Source organism: Bidens hawaiensis, unplaced genomic scaffold, assembly GCF_021521415.1.
Source record: "Bidens hawaiensis isolate Kalapana, Puna unplaced genomic scaffold, B.hawaiensis_p1.1 tig00005460_1, whole genome shotgun sequence".
Taxonomy (NCBI): domain Eukaryota; kingdom Viridiplantae; phylum Streptophyta; class Magnoliopsida; order Asterales; family Asteraceae; genus Bidens; species Bidens hawaiensis.
The window spans coordinates 1,130,264-1,151,170 of record NW_027491348.1 but is presented as its reverse complement, the minus strand read 5'-3'; the positions used below and the strand labels follow the sequence as shown (position 1 = coordinate 1,151,170).

The 20,907-nt window shown below is 40.7% G+C and overlaps 1 pseudogene across 1 annotated transcript; it reads right to left on the bottom strand.

The window, feature by feature from the left end:
* Positions 1–241: 241 nt before the first annotated feature.
* On the bottom strand, positions 242–16,806 carry LOC143629792 (receptor-like protein kinase FERONIA pseudogene; annotated as a pseudogene). The gene is made up of 2 exons (XR_013153029.1): positions 15,687–16,806; positions 242–952 (listed from the first exon to the last, which is right to left on the bottom strand). The product of XR_013153029.1 is annotated as a receptor-like protein kinase FERONIA pseudogene (transcript).
* Positions 16,807–20,907: the final 4,101 nt, after the last annotated feature.

The window sequence follows — 20,907 nt, the reverse complement described above, 5'->3', positions numbered from 1 at the left end:
ATCGTGGATATTCTTCTAGATGGAAATTGGTTGGTGACAGTTGTCCCGCTGGCACTTCCTCTCGATCAATTGGGCGGACTGATGTCCTATCCTGCGGACGACTTTCATGGGTGCAAGTATGCTTCCGCGCGTGATATGAGGACATTCTTCCTCTATCGTGATATGCGGGTGATCCATATGTCCCGCGGGTGGCTTATTAGGGGTTCTTCTGTGACCCGCGGGTGGTACTTAAGGGTATTTGGCATGTATCATAGTATTCAGGATCCATGTAACCAAACGTCCCTCCAACTTCTGTTGTGATTTGACCATGGTCCAAAGGGATTAACCTCGAGGAACCAAAATCTGATATTTTTGCGGTGTAATTTTCGTCCAACAAAATGTTAGCACACTTCACATCTCTATGTACAACGGATAATGTTTCATGTGTGTGAAGATAAGCAAGCGCGTTAGCTGATTCATGTGCTATCTTTAAACGCTTATCCCATGACAGTGTCCCCGTGCTACTTGTCCCATTATGAAGGAAAAGAAGTTCCATTAGAAATAAATTCATAAACAAGCAAGGCGCCCTCAGTTTGGAAACAACATCCCAAGAGCTTCACCACATTCTTGTGAATAACCTTTTCTAGAATTACAATTTCAGTTATCAGTTGCTCTAATCGGGTTTGCCCCAAAATTCTTTGACTCTTAATTGCAACCACACGCTTATCTGGTAGTATTCCCTTGTACACGATGCCCTGAGCTCCTCTTCCAAGAATCCTATCTTTTGCATAATTGTTTGTTGCTTTTTCTAGCTCTTTAGATCCAAAAATCTTTATGGAACCAAAATAGTTGGGTTTTAGTTGGAGGATTATTATCGGAACTAAGAAGACATGGCGCCAGTTTGCTGGAGGATTTTTTTCTCTAAGCCTTAGTAGATTCCTCTTCTTGGGTACGCGGAGTTCAAATTCCACACCTATATGTCATTATGGGCACATTAACATATATTTTAACAGTTTATCCGTTCACAAAATGTTACATTTCAATAGTACTAGCAATGTAAGATTAGAACAAAGAATACCAATTAAAGCACTAACAAAGAAACACACCCACAACCCAATTCCACAAGACAAAGGGGAGAATCTTGTAGAATAAAAAATTTGGACAAACTGTATCAAATGCATTCCCCTTAACAAGAAGCATGGCATATAGTATTCAAATAAACCAAAGCGTACATGTGGGAATATTTTAGGAGTTTATGTTTTATTGGCAGAATACCCAAAGTGAGTTGTGAGAAGAAACCACAGTAATGGTGAACATCGTTTTTCGTATATTACGGTGTTGAAGAAACACTAACCGGACCCCGGGCAGATTACTGGTAACCTGGGGGTTAGATAGATGTTTCCCACGAGGGGTTAGACCCAGAGAAGATGGTACTTCTGATAACCTGCAAAACAGACACCGTGAGCTTGTCACTGAGAAGGGGGGGTTCCTCCTTGTGACCACCCTCCGGCGTGAGAATCAGACTAGATTGCTCTTTAAATATAAGTGTATATTAAGAGATTGCTAGAGCAGATATCAGGTATAATATGATGATACAAGATAAGATGAGATGGTCATACCATTTGGGGTATTTATAGCCGAAGGTAGGTTTCCAAGGAGGTGTGGCCGGCTGCAACAGTGTTCCTGTTCCACCAACAGTGGCCTACGCACGTGCCCTGCTGGTAGTTGGTGGGTAGGCAGCGGCTGATAGTGACCAGGCCTGCTGTGTACTATTCCTTTTCCACCAACTGCCGGCTATGCATGTGGTATGGCAGTAGTTGGTGAGTAGGCAGCGGCTAATAGTGACATACAGTACAGGAGCATGCTGCTCGCCATACTGTTGTCAATAAGCTGTCGTATCTTTAGTCAGATCATTTTCCCATACCTCGTCAGGTACAGTACAGAAGATCTTCCCGTATCGTACGGACTGGCTTACTTGGGCGGGAGTATTCCCCCTCCCGCCACTGTGCGGGATTGTTCCCGGCTTTGCTCATTCCTTCAGGTGACACTGAATGATTGAGAGCTAAGTGCCTTGTGCGTGTAGCCTTGCTGCGCGGGTGGCCTTCCCTGATGGCTTGTATCCGAAGCTGCGGGAACAGGCGGAGTCCTTCACCATCGGGAGGCATTTCCTGCGGGAACAGCTTGCGTACTGCGCGTAAGGACGTCACGTCTTTGAGCATGGTTGGTCCTGCGGATCCAGTTGGTTTCTGCGCAGATGTCCCTCTTCAAGGTGAGTCTTGCGGGTCCAACTGGGCTCTGCCGGGACCTACCTCTTCAAGTCCCCCCAGTCTAATGTTCTTCTCATGAGTGTTTAATAAAGTGAGGTGAACTTTTGGACTTAAGCAAAGGGTTTTGAAAAGGGTTTTTTAAGGTTTTCCATGGGGATTCTTCCCGAGGAAGTCCTTGTCACTTGCAGAAATTCCCGAGTTTCCTGCTTGATCTTTGGGTATGATGTGGGTTGGTCTGTAACCTCCTCGCAAGTCAGGAGCGTTGAGTCCCACTTGTGTGGATTCTCCATGAGGTTTTGGTAGTTTTGAACATAGTGATCAATTATGTTAAAACCACCAATTCCATCCTGGAGCTTCAAACAACGTAGTTCTCGACGTTCCCGCTATGCGGGGATGTTATTTCCGTTTCCGCAAGCATTGCCCAGAAGATCCTTCTTGGTTTCAATTCCCAGCGGAGCGCTAGGTATGTGAAGGGTTTTGCCTTAACACTGTACCCGCGCTCGTCTTACGGTTACTTTACTTCCAAGGTATTCCTGGCGTCAATTCCCTGCGGGTGCTAGGTATGTGAAGGGTTTTGCCTTTACACTGTACCCGCACCCGTCTTATAGTTACTTGGTTGCCGAGGTATACTTGGCTTCAATTCCCTGCGGGTGCTAGGTTTGTGAAGGGTTTTGCCTTAACACTGTACCCGCATCCGTCTTACGGTTACTTGTTTGCCAAGGTTTTCTTGGCTTCAATTCCCTGCGGGTGCTAGGTATGTGAAGGGTTTTGCCTTAACACTGTACCCGCATCCGTCTTACGGTTACTTGTTTGCCAAGGTTTTCTTGGCTTCAATTCCCTGCGGGTGCTAGGTATGTGAAGGGTTTTGCCTTAACACTGTACCCGCATTCGTCTTACGGTTACTTGTTTGCCAAGGTTTTCTTGGCTTCAATTCCCTGCGGGTGCTAGGTATGTGAAGGGTTTTGCCTTTACACTGTACCCGCATCCGTCTTACGGTTACTTGTTTGCCAAGGTAAGGGGTATTTTCCCGCTTACTTTTTAATCTTTTCGCATTTTGAATTTTGAAATTCGAAGAGTTGGTGGAAAGATAAGAACAGTCCAAAACTCTGAAACGTCGTGCGACGGTTTCTTCTGACTGTGTCAGGTCGTGCAGGAAGTTATGGTGACGTGACAGTACATGGTCATTCCAGACGCTTTTTCAGGCGCGTGGGCGCGATTTTTCGGGCGCGTGGCCGCTAAATTAATGGTATGCGTCCTGTCAACAGCTGTTGCCAGCTTGCTTTTTGCCACGTGTCATAGTTTCATTGCACCTTCGTTTTCTCTCTCTTCCGCATTAATTTCATCGCATTAATTGCGATTAGTATATAAAGGGGGAGAGGGTTCTTTGTAATCCACACTTTCACTCTTCTCTTCATCTTCTTTGCGATTTCCGGCGAATACTCACCTTTTCAGGCAAGCATTCTCCCGAAATCGTTTTCTTCTTCTTTTACAAGATGTCTCGTGATCTCGAATCTACAGCCGATGACAAGAGTACTGCTGGCGAGTGCCAGTGTGCTCTGCCTGGCGATCTGTATCGGTACGTCGTCAGGAAGTTCATGCTCGAGTCTCTCGAGCCTGAGTTTCCTGAACCCCACCAGACGGTGTACGATGCCCCCAGAGGCAAGATCGGGGTTTATGCTGCATTCTTTGTTTATGGGAATCTTAGGTTCCCATTGACAAAGTTTGTTTACCGTGTCCTTGAGAGGCACGGTGTTCATTTGACCGAGTTGCACCCCATGGCGATCGCCAAGATTCGCCACTTCGAGTGGGTGTGCCGGATTTTGGGCATTGAGCCCTATGTTGACCGCCTGATGACCTTCTACACTTGGAGATGCATCCAGGGGTGGTACACCCTGATAACCCGAATCAAGGGTTTGAGGATTTGCGCGACCGAGCGCAGTCTTCGCGCGTGGAAGCGGGAGTTCTTCTTCATCTCCGCTCGCGCCATCCCCCTTGCCATGAAGTTTAAGAATGGGCAAGCTCTCCCAAGCCTTCACGCCTCCAACTACGAGGAGGCGGAATGGTTCTCGAAGATATCTCGGGTCCAATCTCCGGTTTACCGGTTTGCGGAGTCCGGGATGGTGATGCTGGGGATGAGCCGGGTGTGGAAGGCTGCGGATGCGCATAAGATCCCAATCGTCCTCGAATACGGTTCGAACTCTGTTCCTTACGGTATGCTTTGTTTCTTTTTGTTGATTTTGAATTTCTTCTAACTTCTTTCCTGTTTATTTCAGAGGGGAACGACTTGCAGTCGCTCCTGAACCCGCAGGAGGCTGACGGTCCCGCTCGGATGGGTACTCGCGCTCTAGACGAGAACGAGTTGCCCATCCTAGAACAAACGGCGGATCGGTTCGTGGAGGTCTATCCGCTAGGCCATGAGATCCTTAGCGCCCGTCGGCCAGGTAAGGCGCTATTCGACCCTCGACCCCTCAATGTTGAAACCTCTGCTGGAATTCCTCTAATCGTATGTTCTGATGAGGAATCCGCAGATGGTCCTCCGTTGGTGCGGAAGAAGAAGGCTGCCGGCGGGAAGGGGAAGGAGAAGGTGGCCTCCACTGCCGATCCAGCGCCTCGGTCTGACTCGGAGACCGAGAGCGAAGAGGTGGCGGGGAATCCCGGTGGTGATAAAATCACCATTCCGGAGGCTGTGACAACTGTCACCGAAGAGCCCAGGATGACGACGGTGACCGGCGTGAAGAGGCCGGCTCCATCGGGTTCATCCCCGCCCGTCCGCACTTTCAGGCTCAAGAAAACCCGTAAGTACAACTTCCTTTAGCTTTTATCTTCATAGTTTGATATCGTTAACACTTATCTTCTTTACGCAGGTGTGGATGTTGACGCATTCCAGGGTGGAGCGCAGAGGGGTACCTCTCCGCCAATGACGGTAGGCTTGGTCAGCCTACCTGAGGCGTCGACCCAGGCGCCTGCGCCTGCTTCCGCTGGTTCAGTTGCTCACTCCTTTGAGCCGACTGTTCCAGCTGTGATGACGTCACCGCCGGCTGTGAGTGCTATTTTTACAGCATCTTTCACCGAGCCGGCGGTTACTTTTGCTGCGGAATCCGCGGCGGCCACCGCGGCGGCCGCCACCATGCCTCCTCCGTCATCGGCAACGACGGCCGATCCTTCAGGTATGCATGGGGCGTAACGCCAAACTCTGCCACCTTCCCATCTGCCTGACCTCTTGGATGGATTTCCCTTGGGTTCAGGTGATGAGTTTGGCGGCTATCGGCCTGTTATTGACCCTACAAGTGCGTAGGGTTCTTTTGGCCTATTTTATATTTTTCAATCATCTTTTCCTAACTGCTCTTTGTTTTTTGCAGTGTCGGATTCCAATGAAGTGTATGTTCCACGATGGAACATTCGCCGAGGAACAACCCTTCGCACACCTGTGGAGTGCGTGGAGTGGGCTCGTCACGCTGCTCCCAGTGGTGCGTTGGGGGAAGCCATGGCTAGCTACCAGGAGGGTAGGCTAAGCAATGAGCTTTGGGTTCTCCTGGCCCGGATGCAGCCGCGCGTCGAGCTGCTTTGTCGTGAAAACGACAAGTTAAAAGCAGCTCGCCTTCAGGAAGTAGCTCAGGCGCGGGCTGTCCGGGAGGAGAATAGGAGGCTTTCCGCCGCGGCGGCGGAGAAGGAGAAGGCGTTCAAGGCCCTTGAAGTCGAGGTTCAGGCCCGTCTCGAGGCTCGCTCCAAGGCTGCCCAAGCTGTTAATGAACAGCTTCGGCTAGCTAAGGAGACTGCTAGGAACGCGACTGAAAGGGCCACCAAGGCTGAAGCTGTTGCTGAGCCTCTACGCCTGGAGAATGAAGAGCTTAGAGCCAAATTAGAGGCTCTCCAGCAGGCTCATGATGCCTTGGCGATGGAGGACGCTAAGAAGCTTTAAGAAATCCTGGACCAGAGGGGGGTGCTTGACCATACCGAGCGTAAGCTAAAGGGAGTCGAAGAGGCTGCGGCTAAAGATGTGTTGCTTGCCAACCTCAACAAGAGTGAAGCCGAACGCACCCGTAACGAAGCTCAAGCTGCCCTCCAAGAAGCTCTGGTTGCCAAGGAATGGCTTCTTCGAGAAGCGTTGTCTCAGGTAATCTTTTCTTGTCTTTACGCTTTTCTTTGTAAATAGAAAAGGTTTTTGACACTTGTATATTTTCTTTTGTAGGTTGTGCATCGAGTCTTTGCTGAGACGTCGTATGATGATGCTATGAGCGCAGCCCTCAACGCTTCTCACGAGGATGGGGAAAAGGTCGGCTTCCTGCTTGGTCTAGGGTTCGTTGAGAAAGGCATCCCGCCTTCCAACTTCCCTTTGTACAATGTTGATATTGAAGCTGTTTACGACCAAGCAGTGAATCAGTACGCCGCCTTCCCGCATCCGGTGGTGGAGAAGGTGAATGAAGTTGCTGCTGCTGATGATGGGTTAGCTATCCTTAAAGCTTTCCTTGAACTGCCACGATCTACTGATGGTGCTGGTCCAAGTGGAAGTGGCCCTGAAGCCTGATCCTGAAGATCCCTTCCCACTGTTAGGATAGATTTAGCTTGTATAGATTTATTTTCTTGTAGGTGGGTAGTTACCCGGCCATTCTTGTAATGAATCGTTGTGAAATATAAATCTTTGTGCGGGTAAGACCGCTTCTTTTATTGGATTCCTTGCTTTATAAACGTTATATGACTTGCATACTTTAGTTTAAATTAGCAATTTTCCGAGTGAAGAATAAGTTAACCTTTGAACGTGGTAGATAATAGGTTGAAGTTTTGCTTCCTCTTTCGTGATTGTGCGGGTAGGACCGTCACTTGCACTTAGTAGGATGGCTAAACTTTACCTGCGTCTAACCTGCGTGTAGGTTTTCCTCATCTTTTCTGAGGATAAGTTAACCTTTGAACGTGGTAGATAATAGGTGTGAAGTTTTGCTTCCTCTTTCGTGATTGTGCGGGTAGGACCGTCACTTGCACTTAGTAGGATGGCTAAACTTTACCCATATCTGACCTGCGTGTAGGTTTTCCTCATCCTTTTTGAGGATAAGTTAACCTTTGAACGTGGTAGATAATAGGTGTGAAGTTTTGCTTCCTCTTTCGTGATTGTGCGGGTAGGACCGTCACTTGCACTTAGTAGGATGGCTAAACTTTACCCATATCTGACCTGCGTGTAGGTTTTCCTCATCCTTTTTGAGGATAAGTTAACCTTTGAACGTGGTAGATAATAGGTGTGAAGTTTTGCTTCCTCTTTCGTGATTGTGCGGGTAGGACCGTCACTTGCACTTAGTAGGATGGCTAAACTTTACCCATATCTGACCTGCGTGTAGGTTTTCCTCGTCCTTTTGTTAGAAATTCTGTTTTGAACCGTTCGACGCGCGGTTGTCAATAGGTTAGTGTTCAGTTCCCTTTTTCATGATTCATGCGGATAGACCGGCACTTTCATTTAATGGGATAACTGAACTTTTCCCCTTCAACTGACCTGCGTGAAGGTTTGTCGTTTTTTGGGTTTATGCAGGTTTTGCCGCCTTCCCCACGCAACGACTTCACGTAATTATGCGGTGAAAACCGGCATATCCGTGTTGAATAAATTAACCGTTCGACGCGCGGTTGTCAATAGGTTAGTGTTCAGTTCCCTTTTTCATGATTCATGCGGATAGACCGGCACTTTCATTTAATGGGACTGAACTTTTCCCCTTCAACTGACCTGCGTGAAGGTTTGTCGTTTATTGGGTTTATGCGGGTTTTGCCGCCTTCCCCACGCAACGACTTCACGTAATTATGCGGTGAAAACCGGCATATCCGTGTTGAATAAATTAACCGTTCGACGCGCGGTTGTCAATAGGTTAGTGTTCAGTTCCCTTTTTCATGATTCATGCGGATAGACCGGCACTTTCATTTAATGGGACTGAACTTTTCCCCCTCAACTGACCTGCGTGAAGGTTTGTCGTTTTTTGGGTTTATGCGGGTTTTGCCGCCTTCCCCATGCAACGACTTATGTATGCGGTGAAAACCGGCATCAGTATTGATAGTTCATAAAGTATAAATGTAAAATCATCAGCGTCGATGTTTTAAGGAGAATCATTTCCATTAGAAGTGGCTCTTGGCCTTTTCTTTACAAATTTGGAATTGATTTACATGCAAACTGTGTAATTGAGCTCCCTTCCATGTTGGGATGGGAGTGCCATCGAGCCGATACGCACCTGGTTCGGGATCTCGTTCTTTACGCAGCATGTAGTCTCCACATTGAAGCTGGAATTTTATTCGTGTTTTCCCCAGCTGGGGTTCTACACGCATCAGCCTGCTCAGCGTTCATTGCGCCACGAGGTGCGCGAGCGTCCCATCTCTGACAAATGCTTCGACCATGTCCTTTACGTCTATGCATTCTTCGGTGTTGTGGCCTTTTGTCCTGTGAAAGTCACAGTATTTGCTCCGATCAGCATTGTGACGATGTCGGATTATTTGAGGCTTTGGCCATGGGAGCTCCTCGGTGGCGAATATCTCGGTGACGCTTTTGGTGAGCGGCGTCCATCTGGAGTTCTTGTTTGACTGTACGTTATCCCTTCCGCCTAACCGATGCTGCAAGCCGGATGAGGTGTCAAAGTTTACCCTTGACTGCCAAATGCCTAGCTTCCGCTTTTTGTTTAATCGGGCGGTAAGGACGTTGTCTTCTCTTGTTTTCTGGGTGTAGAGGTTTGTGCTCTGTGGGAGATCTCTACCCAGTTGCTTCTCCGTTTCCGCAAAGCGTTTAGCTGCTGTCATGATGGCATCCCATGTGGATGGCATGCCATCTTTACCCGTTAAGGTGCGGATGAGCTCTGGGTCGTTCGCGCCCTGAATAAAGGCAGCGCGAACAAGATCTTCGCTAATGTTACCCAGACTTAGCTTCTTCAAATTGAAGCGAGTGATGAAGTCTAGCAAAGATTCATCTTTTTCTCGAATGCACTTGAGGATTGTCCATTGCTCCTCGGTATACTTTCGTTGTTGGCTGAAGTGTTGGCTAAACTTCTGTTGGAAGTCTGCCCAGTCGTAGATGTGGTTGACCGGTAGACGATCGAACCACGCTCTAGCAGCCCCGACAAGCGTCATTTGGAACATGTAACACCACGTGGGTTCCGTCCAACTACTGACGGTTGCCCCCGCTATGAATCTGTTCAAATGATCATCTGGGTCGGATATACCATCATATGTGCCTATGCTGGACATTTGTTTGGCACTTTTTGGGGCAATTGCTTCTGCAATGTCCCTTGCAAATTTGGACGTTCCCGCATTTGCAACGTTTGGTCTGAATGTTTTGGAGAAGTCTCGTGGACTTCCACCTGTGCTTTTTGGTTTGAAGGCTTGTCCAAAATGCCTTCTCGGTTGGGAGTCCGTTTCCTTACGCTTCCCTTTTGCCCTATGGCGAGGGTTCGCGTCGGAGTCGGATTCCTCCGAGTCATTGTCCAAGTATTCTTCGGATTCGTCGGCCTGTTGGACGGAACGCAAGCGTTCGTCCAACTCAGCTTGGAATTCCTTTTGACGTGCCTCCGCCCATGCCTTAACTTCATCGAGAGTTTGGCGGGGGAGTCTTGTTCGTTTTTCAAACTGGGTATCAGTGAATCCCAGTGGGCGATTATTTACTGCACTTGCCCCAGCTTGGGTAACTGGGGTAGTGTTTGTAAAATTTACTTCACTTGCCCCGGCTTGGGTAGCCGGGGTAGTGTTTGTAAAAACTGTGTTGCCGGTATTCCCCCCAGTAGCTGGGGTTGTGGTTACCGGAGTTTCTTTAACCATCTTAGAAGTTTGAAAAAACTGGAGAAAAATGTTCTAGCTTTATGCACGGATGGCGCCAATGAAGAAACACTAACCGGACCCCGGGCAGATTACTGGTAACCTGGGGGTTAGATAGATGTTTCCCACGAGGGGTTAGACCCAGAGAAGATGGTTCTTCTGATAACCTGCAAAACAGACACCGTGAGCTTGTCACTGAGAAGGGGGGGGTTCCTCCTTGTGACCACCCTCCGGCGTGAGAATCAGACTAGATTGCTCTTTAAATATAAGTGTATATTAAGAGATTGCTAGAGCAGATATCAGGTATAATATGATGATACAAGATAAGATGAGATGGTCATACCATTTGGGGTATTTATAGCCGAAGGTAGGTTTCCAAGGAGGTGTGGCCGGCTGCAACAGTGTTCCTGTTCCACCAACAGTGGCCTACGCACGTGCCCTGCTGGTAGTTGGTGGGTAGGCAGCGGCTGATAGTGACCAGGCCTGCTGTGTACTATTCCTTTTCCACCAACTGCCGGCTATGCATGTGGTATGGCAGTAGTTGGTGAGTAGGCAGCGGCTAATAGTGACATACAGTACAGGAGCATGCTGCTCGCCATACTGTTGTCAATAAGCTGTCGTATCTTTAGTCAGATCATTTTCCCATACCTCGTCAGGTACAGTACAGAAGATCTTCCCGTATCGTACGGACTGGCTTACTTGGGCGGGAGTATTCCCCCTCCCGCCACTGTGCGGGATTGTTCCCGGCTTTGCTCATTCCTTCAGGTGACACTGAATGATTGAGAGCTAAGTGCCTTGTGCGTGTAGCCTTGCTGCGCGGGTGGCCTTCCCTGATGGCTTGTATCCGAAGCTGCGGGAACAGGCGGAGTCCTTCACCATCGGGAGGCATTTCCTGCGGGAACAGCTTGCGTACTGCGCGTAAGGACGTCACGTCTCTGAGCATGGTTGGTCCTGCGGATCCAGTTGGTTTCTGCGCAGACGTCCCTCTTCAAGGTGAGTCTTGCGGGTCCAACTGGGCTCTGCCGGGACCTACCTCTTCAAATGCATTCCCCTTAACAAGAAGCATGGCATATAGTATTCAAATAAACCAAAGCGTACATGTGGGAATATTTTAGGAGTTTATGTTTTATTGGCAGAATACCCAAAAGTGAGTTGTGAGAAAGAAACCACAGTAATGGTGAACATCGTTTTTCGTATATTACGGTGTATACTGTTAAGTATCTAAGCTAGACATTCGATACATGATATCTTAATATTATGTCAAACAATATTATTATTAGCAGATATGAAGTTAATTACCAATTGTTGGATCAGACAGTATGCATATAAATACGTAACTGCATTATGCAAAAAGTCAATTAAACCGAATAAAGGTTTGTTTTTCGCAGCATACTCTTTCTGTTTATTCTTTAAGATAATTGTTGACATAAAAATAATAGTTAAATGATAACATTAGTTTGCTAGGTATATCTTGGTCTTTTCACGATATATTAGAGCTTGCTAGTTTTCTATATAAGGACACATGGTGTGCAATGAAATTCAATTACATTGTTTCCTCCCAAAAACTTTCAATTAATAAATAATATATTATGATCTAAATGTCAATATGTATATGTTGATCAGTTCTTCATGTATATAATAGAAAACATGAATATTATGATAAACCTACAACTAAAACATACCTGTCACAAAAGAGAGAGAGGCCACGGCTGATAAGAACGATCCAGACGACATGACAGTCAGCTTGGTCGGGTTCCCCTTTAGGATGTATATTAGTGATGGGGATTAGGGTTCTTGAGAAACCGAATAATATAGAGGGAGAGAGGCTAACGAATTTATGTGAGGGTTTAGGGCTAAGTTATATGATGTTAATTAGTCTCTCCATATTTATATACATCCAAGGGGAAACCCTTGATTAGCAAGAAAGGATAATTTGGTCCATCAACAATTACCTAACTAATATAATAATAAGGTATAATTAATTAACTTTGATCTATTATAATATAAATGATCATGTAGGCCATACATAAATATACATATCCATATATTTATTCTTACAGTATATGATATGCAAAATTCAATCTTTAAATACTATAAAAGCAATACAATTTTGTCACATGTCCTTCTACTAGGGCGTCCACCTAGGCCTCCATGTCATCTCATTTTCATTCTAAGACTCTCTAATATGTTGTCATGTGTCATCTCACACACTATTTAAACCTTAGAATTTTCTACCATCATTTTAATCATTTTAATTTCTCTCTCTCTCTCTCTCTCTCTCTCTCTCTCAAAATAAACCACATACACCATTTACTATTTACCATGTCCTCTATTATTCATTCCACCGCCTACTCCATCTTTGGTATCCCACATGTGGCTACCGAGGTCTTTATGGAAACCCTAGGTGGCGGTGGTCATCCGGTTGTGTTTTCCAGCTAACCTACTGCTGTCGGGTTCTATTTGGTAACCGTATGTGGCGGTGGTGACCCAGTGGTGTTTTCCGGCGAGTGTACGCAACCGCCCTACAGTTTTCGGGTTCTATTTAGAAATCCTAGGTTGCGGTGGTTGTGTGGTTGTGTTTTTCGGCTAACCTACCCTGTCGGGTTCTATTTGGAAACCCTGGGTGGCAGTGGTGGTCCGGCGGTGTTTTCCGGCGGCTGTACGCGACCTACCTATCTACTGCTTTTGGATTTTCTTTGGAAACCCTAGGTGGTGGTGGTGCTCCGGTGGTGTTTTACAGCGGCTGTACATGGCTAATCGAGCATTAATTGAAATGTCGCGTAACAAAAATCGAGTATTAATCGTTGTGTGTCACTGCTCCTCACTTCCACCCATAATTTCGGTTGTTATTTTGTTATTTTGTTACCAAATACATTCCAGTTTTAACTTAAATACATTCCAGTTTTAAGGTTTAAATACATTCCAGTTTTAACTTAAATTTTATTTAGTTATTTTGTTTTTCTAATTAATGATAAATCCAAGATTAAGAGTCCATCCACTGTTGTTCATTGTTGATGGTGTTTGGTTTGGCTTTGTTGTAGGTGAATATTGGGTTGTCCAGCAATGTAATATCTTTTTCCGGTAAGGTTTTCCGATATGGTTTTATATTTATTTTAATTGTTATTTCTAAAACGATTACAATTTCGAATTTTAAATTCCAAATTTAAGTTAAATATGAAATTTGTAAATGGTAAGTCAATATTCCAAAACGTCTAAACTTATCATCATTACAATTTATTATTTTCTAAAACGATTTGATTTAAAAGTTTAAATTTCCAAATTTAAATTAAATTTGATTTTTTTATTTAATTGTTGGTCAAACGTTTAAGTCGGTAATTTAAACGATTTGATTTAAAAATTTTAAATTTCCAAACGATTTGATTTAAAAAGTTTAAATTTCCAAATTTAAATTAAAGTTGATTTTTTTATTTAATTGCTGGTCAAACGTTTAAGTTGGTAAGTTAAACGATTTAATTTAAAAAGTTTAAATTTCCAAACGATTTGATTTAAAAAGTTTAAATTTCCAAATTTAAATTAAAGTTGATTTTTTTATTTAATTACTGGTCAAACGTTTAAGTTGGTAAGTTAAACGATTTAATTAAAAAGTTTAAATTTCCAAATTTAAATTAAGGTTGATTTTTTTATTTAATTGCTGGTCAAACGTTTAAGTTGGTCAAACATTTTTAAATTGTCTGGTCAAACATTAAAGTTCAATTTAACTTTAAGTTGAACTTTTTAAATGGCTGATTAAACACACATTCATAATGTCTAAAATTACCAACACAAACTTCAAATTCCTAAGTTTTGAGTATTTCCTAATTTTCACACATAATGAGACATAAATGTCACAATTAATGCTAATGAATGTCATCATTTGGTTATGGAAACTGTTTAACAATTAATGCACTATAAAAATTCAAAATATTATTTGAAGTTAAATTCTAAAAAAAGATATATTACAATTGGTTATGGAAAATTTGTGTTTCCATTGTCAATATTATTATGTTTATTAGTTTACAATCTCCACAATCTTTCAATCTTATACGTTTGACTAATTTATAATTAGACATAAATGTCACAACTAATGATAATGAGTTTGTAACAAAATTGAATGCAAATTTCAAAGTCTGTAATAAAATAATATTAATTATGGATCGCCTAAAAAAGTAATAATTTCAATGTTACATTATGCCATGGTTTTTGTAATATTTTTTGTATTTAGGATCTTTGACTATAACAAATTTCGTTTAACAATTTTGGTAAACAGATTTATAACTTAAATAAAAATTTATTATATTCTAATTTAATCAAATCATATAATAAAGTTGAAAGTCATTATTTGTAATTATTATTTTTTACGTGTATTCAAATTAATAATTCAAATATCAAATAAATAAGTTGAGTATAATTTATTCATTTTTGGAATTGACTATGTGGGTCGGTGTTTTCTAAAATTTTTAAAGTTAATAACTTCATTTAATATTGTTGACCGACTATTAGTTTTGATAGTTCCATAAATTTTGATAAACAGATTTATAACTTAAATAGCCATTTAATATATTCTAATTTAATTCATTTTCCTAATATATACTCAACATAAAATGTCAATTTCTTAAATACGTGCCTATTACATTTTCTGTTTTTACGGTATATTCATATACGTTTGTTAGTAATGTCTTTAATAATATTCTCATTTAAATATAACAATTAATTTCCACATTTTTAATATATTTTTTTATTAAAATACGTGTATATATGGTATATATATATTGTATCATATTTTTTCACCTTTAAATATTTTTAAAGTCAACATAAAGTTTTTTAATCTTTCCAAATTTATTTGAAAATTTATTTATTGTAAAACGTTTTTATGTTTTGCAAGTTTAACAAAATATTAATGTCATTGATTTAAAAGTTTGTTGCAAGATTGGTAAAAAATTAAAAATAAATCATAATTTTGAAGTTGACTAATTCCATTTTTTTAATATTTTGTAACTATTTTGAAATATTTCAAAACGGGTTGTTTTAAAAGAGTATCAAATTTGTTATCTATACAATTACGACCAATAAGGTTTTTATTGATATATCTTTCCGGTTTAATGGTTTAAGTTATAAAAATGTTTTATGTTGTCATTTTACTTTGTTTGTTGTTGTATGCTATTTTGTTTTAATAAAAACAACAATTTAATAAAAACAACTTTATTAATGTTCAAATGTTACTCATTATTAAATATATTTAATTTGAATACTATTGTTTTATTATATTTTCAGGTGGTGAAGCAAAATGAGTTTCTTTTGGTAGAATGTTTGAAGAAGTTGATGATGGTTTAATATGAAAGAACATGTTTATGTCTTATGTTGATTTTTTTGGTTGTTCGATGTACATTAACTTATTGTAACTTTTAACTTTTAATATCTAGAACATGTAAATGGCTAACGTTTTGGTCCGAAAGTTTGAAGAAGTTTTGTGTTGCTTGAATTTGTTGTTTAAATTTATTAAGTTTATTGACATGTTTTTCCACCCGTGTGTAACACGGGCTATACCCTAGTATGTTTACATATACAACACAACTACGTTGTTCTAATGCCAAATACCATGAGTGAACTGTTTTGTGCTCGCAATCCAGGGACCAGGGTCAGGATGATACACAAAGATGAAAACGAATGAAATACCTGAGTTTTTGTCATTGGCGGTGATTGACTTCCCTGTAGCTTGAAACGCATTGTTGGTTCTCTCTTGTAAGTTGAGTACCGATTCAAGAGTTGCGAGAACCTTAGCAATGGTGGGACGAGGTTCTAGAGTGATATCCAAACACCTTTCTACGATTTAAACAAACCCCTTCAAACATTTTGAGGAGATCTCATCCCTTATATCAGAATCAATTATATTCTTCAGGCGTCCATCTTTGATTGAGTCTTGAGCCCATGTTGCTAAACCCCACCTCTCTTCACCAAGACTTTTATCTACTGCCCGCTTCCGGCACAAGACTTCAAACAATACCACTCCAAAACTATAAACATCAGACTTCATTGATAGCATTCCACTAGATATATAATGTGGATCTAAATACCCGAAGGTTCCTTTAATATGTGTCTTGACGAAATTAGTCAACTCCTGATCCCTTGGGACTATTTTAGAAAATCCGATATCCGTAAGTTTAGGTGCCCAACTTTCATTTAGCAGAATATTGTCACTCTTGACATCTCCGTGTATTATAGTGAAGTCGAGACTCGCACCAGTGTGGAGGAAATCTAACGCACGGGCCACACCCACGCAAATCTTGAGTCGCTGAAGCCAAGAAAGAGGGGTACTGAGTCTATGGAGATGATTATCCAGTGTTCCATTGGGCATATATTCATAAACAAGTAGCCTCTCTTGTTCATATTCACAACAGCCAATCAAAGGCACAAGACGGGTGTTGTGTACCTTGGAAAGGATTTCAACTTCAGCCCAAAACTCATTTGACCCATGAAGGGACTTTGAATCCATTCGTTTGATGGCAGCCTCGACATGACCGGCCTCATTGTCAAGGTTACCTTTGTACACTTTCCCAAAAGTTCCACGCCCGATTACTAATGATTCGTCAAAGTTTTCTGTAGCTGAAAGAATTTCATGATATTTGAAGGGACGACATCGGTGTGATAACTGTATGGGAAAGGAGTTGTAGATGGTGGAGGAGGTGTAAATGGTGGAGGAGGTGGAGTTCGGGGGTTTAGATTCACTAGTAGTAGAAACAAACATAATTACTGATTGGGGTACAAGCGCGGCGCAAGTAGAGATATAAACTTGAATAGGATGATGCATCCAAAGGATTGTAAATTTCTAATCAAATTCCTGGAAATAGGCGTCTGCACGCATAATGAACTTACGAGGCAACTTTCAAGTCAACAATTACAAGTCTTCCCCATAAATATAATTAATGCCTAAACTAAAGTATTAGATTAATAGGGGGTGGATGTGATGCAATTTCTCATCAAACACCCCACCCAATTAAATGGTGCCACATCACCAACCCCAAATCCATCACATGTTGATGGAATTTGGTAGGGGTGGTGGTGTGGTGTGGTGGTGTGTTATGGAATTTGTTTTTGTGTGATAGGTAAATCCCCAACGGCTCAATTCCTTGGTTTTCACCCCATCACACGCGTGATGGCCATCACGCAATGCATCTTCCTCAAGCTTGATAAGGCACTGGCGGCGGTGTTGATTAACCCATCACGCGTGATGGGTGGATCATCACGCTGTGCCCCGGGTGCCCTAAGAAATTAGAAAGAAAAAACAGACTAAATATTGTGAAATATTCTTCACTAGTTTTAGAGCCCGTGTAAACACGGAATAATCTAAATAATTAAGTTACAAATTAAGCAATACATAATATATATAGAAAAATATATTACATATATACTTGTATCATTATACATAAATTGATCTTATGTATATCACAAAATGATTTTATCCAAAAAAATGAACTTAATAAAAAAAAATGTGCGCGCAAAAACATACCCAATAACACTCCATCTATTGAAAATTTATTCTCAATATCATATATGTGTAATTGAAATAAATTTGGTTATGAAACAATTTCGGAGAATACTTCTCATATAATAATAGTTTTGAGCTACACCATGAATTTTTTTTTATAAGTTTGAGGGGCTTCTCGACTTTGCCATTGACAAAAAAATAGCAGGTTAACCCGTTCAATTTTATGAATGTCTTGCTTCATTAACATAATTTTGTACGACATGCTGCACATAAAACATTCTGATCATTATTTAAGGAAAAATCAATACTAACACGAATGTTTTTAATTTGATAAAAGTTAGAAGCATTTATAGGCCTGGATGTGACATTTCGGAAGTGTTTGTTATTTTTTTCTTTAATTTTAATAGTTATTGGGAGAATACTTAATGTGCAAAATCCCAAATCTTTTGACTATTTTCAAAAATGTCCTTAAAAATAAATTCGAAACCCAATCACATTTAAAATTCGAACTTTCATTTGTTTTACATTTTCAAGTCAAAATTTTGAACACGTAACAAGTTTGACGGTAAATCTATTTTCATTCTCAAATTTTTTAAAATATTCATATTACCCATTTTTTACCCGTATCAAATTTGATCCAAAGGTAGTTAATTTGTACAAACGATATATTTACCGACTTTTAACCCGTAACAATCAAATTTAAGTTTCAAAAAAAACTTGAAGCAATCATTGATATAAAAAACCCAGAAACTAAATATGATAAAATTTATTATATTTGAAAGTGGTTGATATATATTATCCTTACAATTTAGCACATATATGTATAGTTTACTAAATTAATCAAAAAGTTAAGTAGATAATTTAAATTTTATATTTATAATTTATAAATTTATATGACAATGTACAAAAAACCAATAGATAAATAGATTTATTTTTAAAAAATTGATCAACTTTTAAGCATATATTTATAATTTAATGATTAAAAAAATTACTTCGTAAATTGAAAGCATATTAGATTTTTTTTTGTTTTTTTATTTACAATCTTCAACAATATACATCGTATAATAAGTTAATGATGACATTTAAAATTATATTTCTTTTCAATATTTAATAAACACCATTTATTGTTAATTTTTTTATTTCACCAAGTATGTTGTGAAATATATTCTAACAATGTATACTAGTATACTATGTAATTATTTATTTTTATAAAAGTGTATAGATATAATATTAATAAAGTTTAAAGAAAAGTGAATAATTTAATCATGTTATAGATATAATATAAATGGAGTGTAAAAGAAATGTGAATAATCATTGATCTATGACATAAATTGGTTTTGGAGGAAAAAAAATTGTAAGGATTAACCACAAACTGACACATGTTTACAGTTATTTTACTTGTAAGTCCCCTGTTCCAGTGCCCTACATTGTTGTTGGATTTACTCATAAACACAGTTCTAAATATCAGAGTTAATTAAAACTTTCGCGGACTAACAATAATAGTCAAACATTCATTACAAACATTCGTAACTTGTCTTTTAAAACATAACATAAATGATAATATCAAAACATCATGACATATCTTCATACGCCAACCTCTTCGAATCATGCCATGTGTCTCCCTCAAGCCAGCTGTCTCAATGGATTAACCTGCGTGCATACTAAAAGTCAGCTACGCTGAGTGATATCTAGTTAATCAGACGACATGTAATACATTCACATACTTACATATGCACCCGAAGCTACATACCTTCATATTTACTTACATACTTACATACATACTTATTTTCATTCTTTCTTTCATACTTACATACATACTTTCATTCATACACATACGTTTTAAAGAGGATTCCGCCCTATAACCTTCGTCGATATTATTAGGGTCGGTTCCCTACATTCGCCGATATTATTAGGGTCGGTCCCCTACATTCGCCGATATTATTAGGGTCGGTCCCCTACATTCGTCGATATTATTAGGGTCGGTTACATTCACCGATATTATTAGGGTCGGTTCCCTTTCTAACCATACCTTCCGTTCGTCATATAACCATACGTACCTTTCTTTATATAATCGTTCTTTCGTACATACTCATTTCATTACGTACTTTCATATATACATATTTCATACTAGGCATACTACAAATTACTTTCCATGTCGATACGTGCAATATCCGAAGATCGTTCACGCACTGACAAGCATTCATTCATACATACTATCACATCAATCATTATGGCATACATTTACCATTTAAGGTAAGTGTATTAACATTCACATTGAGTATGCACACAGCCCCGAAAACATAACAAGGAAGTGGGGCTAGAAACTCACCTGAATGCGGTTACGTTCACCGTTTACGGTTATTACTTTCTTTAGCTGTGTGAGACTAACTGTATAACAATTACACATATCAATTAACTATCACTACCCATGTTGCATTTCTAGTTTAATTATAACCCTCGACGAACAGGGGTCCGGGAGCAGCGCCCCTGGCAGCGGGGTCTAGGGGCGGCAACTCCTAGCAGGGTCCAAGGGGCAGAGCCCCTGGCTAGGGTCGAGCTGCCAGGTCAACTTGGAAAAAATTTATTTCCATTAACTGTCTTAACACATTTTTCATTACAATTCTTAATTATTTTATTGTTAACTCATTTATAACAAATGGCCTTTTGTTGAGCCTGATTCCTTACCTTGATTCGTTATCTTACATGATATGATTCGTTAGCTGATTCGTTTTCTTAACATGGCCTGGTTCGTCATCCGATCTTAACATGACTTGATTTGTTATCCTGATTCGTTATCCTATCTTAACGAATGAGTATATAACGAATGACCTGATTCATTATCTTAATCCAATGAATGGATAGATAACGAATTAAGGGTTCATTCGTTATCAAGTCACACGAATGAGTCCCATTCGTTATGACCGCTTAACGAATGATAAATCATAACGAATGATCACCAGTGCTTATCCAGACTTTGACTCAAGGGTCAAAGTCAATATCGTCAAGAACACGAAATGGTCAGCATAAGTTAGATATGCAATTAAACCATCGATTCTTAACGAAACAACAATAATTTGGTACCATTGAACTCGTATTCTCAGCGCCAACAAACCCCAATCCATAAATCGTCCAAATATTAGGTTTACATGGTGCGGTTTACACCTCTATACATATGGCTCATAAATCAATCGATTGACCCCTCAAATATTAACGAATTTTAGTGGGGTTTGTTGCGTTGGATTCGCTTTTACCATTTAAACATAGATCTGAGATTGTTAAACGAAACCGAACCTAAATGAACCAATTTCCATTATAAACGTACCTTAAACGAGTCTGTTTACAAACACGGTCTAGTCTGATGTGGTTTTGGTTCATCACAACGTCCCAGCAACAACGGGTTCGGGTTTTCAT